Source organism: Rousettus aegyptiacus, unplaced genomic scaffold, assembly GCF_014176215.1.
Source record: "Rousettus aegyptiacus isolate mRouAeg1 unplaced genomic scaffold, mRouAeg1.p scaffold_m13_p_13, whole genome shotgun sequence".
In the NCBI taxonomy this organism is placed as follows: Eukaryota; Metazoa; Chordata; class Mammalia; order Chiroptera; family Pteropodidae; genus Rousettus; species Rousettus aegyptiacus.
The window spans coordinates 69163888-69166276 of record NW_023416288.1 but is presented as its reverse complement, the minus strand read 5'-3'; positions in this window follow the sequence as shown (position 1 = coordinate 69166276).

Below are 2389 nucleotides of genomic sequence, written 5' to 3'. Positions count from 1 at the left end.
TGGGATATAGGGTCAGTCAGAGTTGTTAGATTTGATACCTACAGCATAATCGATAAAGGGAAAAAATGATAAGTTGGACATCATCCAAATGAAAAACTGTTGCTTTGGAGAACATCCTGTGAGCAGGGTGAAAAGACAAGCTGCAGAATAGGAAAAATATTTTCAAACAACATGTCTGACAAAGGTCAATTATTTACAATACATAAAGAGCTATCAAAAGTCAACAGTAAAAGACAAACTACCCAATTAAAAAATGGGCAAAAAACCCAGGAACATACATTTTGCTGAAGAATATACAGATGGCAAATATGCACATAAAAATATGTTCAACGAAATTAGCCATCAGAGAAATGACCATTAAAATGACAGTGAGATGTTGCTGTATGGTGTCAGAATGGCCAAAACGAAAAAGAGTGATAATGCCAAATTTTTATGAGGATGCTGAGAAATCAGATAACTTATACTTTACTGGTGGGGCATCAAAGGGTACAGCTACTTTGGAAAATATTATGGCAGCTTCTCTTAACCTAAGCAGTCTTAACATACAATCCAGCAATTGCACTATTGGGCATTTACCCCAAAGAAATGAAAACTTACATTCACATAATAACCTGTACATGAATGTTCATAACAGCTTTATTCATAATAGCTCCAAACTGGAACCAATCCAAGTGTCCTTCAGTGGGTGAATGCTTAATCAAAGTGTAGTACTAGTCAGCGATAGAAGGAATGGACTATTGATACATGCAACAACTTGGATGGATCCTAATGTAATTCTACTGAGTAAAATAAGCCAATCTCAAAAGCTTACATTGCATGATTCCTTTTATATAATATTCTTGAACCGATAAATTATAAAAGAGATCAGATTAGTGGTTGACAAGGAATAGAGAAAGGGAAGATAGGGAGACAATGGGGCTATAAAAGGAGATTCCTGTGATGGAAATATTCTACATGGTTACTGTGATAGTGGTCATACAAATTTACTTGTGAGATATACTTGGACGGACCTAAATATAAGACACAAAAGTTAGTGTAGGTAAAATTGATGAATTCTGAATGAGTTTGGTGGATTGTGTCAAAGTTAGTATCCTGGTTGTGATGTCTTACTGTAATATGCAAGATGTTACCTTTGGTGGAAACTAGGTGATAGGATTAAGGGATTTCTATTATTTCTCACAACTGTACATGAATCTATAATTATAAGACGGTTTTTAAAAACTCGCTCTAGTGCAGTATAAGGATAGACTGACCGGTAATGAACGTGAAATATACATGACTTATTGGATCACTGGCTAAGTGTGTGTTTGTTGGAAGAAGCAGTGAAGACTAGGACATGGTCTATGATGACCACCAGGTTTCTTCCTTAGGCTTTAATCATTAGGAGAGAAAACAGGAGTAGAGAGTTGTAGAAGAAGGGTGATTGAATTTAATTTGTTTTTGCTGAGTTTGTTTTCCATCAACCAAGCAGAGTATATAAAATAAAATTCCAGAAGGAAGAGCAAGGGAAGCATCTAGAGTGTTCTTCTGGATTCTCATCATATAGCTTTCAAAACGTGAAAGAGTTAAAATATTAGAGGACAAGGGAATTTTTGAACTCAGAGGCAAGAGTAAGCATACAAAAACATCTGTGGGAATTTCAAATTCAAGCTGCATAAAAGGATCTTTCACGTTTCTACTGTGTATTAAAGTAAAAAGAAATTGGTATTGAGTACCCTTTGTGTGTGCCAAGTTCTGTATTGGTGTTCAGAAATATTATGCTGTTCAATCCTCACAATAGGCCTAAAAAGTGTTTTATTATCTACAATTTCTAAACATAAGTAATTTGCCAAATGAAACAAAGCCTATGAGTAATTTTTGGGGCTAAAATTTGAATCCAGATGCACTTAACTTCCAAGCCCACATTTTCCCTCCACTATATCCAGAAGCTTATAGAAAGTGGAAGTAGAACAGATCATAAAAACTTCTTAAAAGCAGATTTTATATTCTTGCTTATTTAGAGGTTTTTGTAAAGTTCATCATTTACCTTTCTATTTGTAAGTGATCAATTTCCTAAAGGGAAGATTTAAAGGCTCTGTTTAGCTTGCTTGTCCCATTCCTACAAGATGACATGCCAGTATGCTATCAATTGAGTACTCATGGCTTCCCACTCTCTGGACATGCCTGTCATGGTGGTAGCTTATTGTCTGGATTAGAGAGCAGTTGATTTTCTTTTAGTAACTGTTAAGTAGTCTCCTCCTTTTTATTTTCCAGTTAACATGTTTGTTTGTTTGTTTTCAGGTAGGCAGGCTATACAAATTTGTTAGCAAGCATTTTTCACCTCAACTAATACAAACAGATAAACAGCAGGAGTCTTCAGTTCTATGTTTCCAAACTTATATGGTGTATT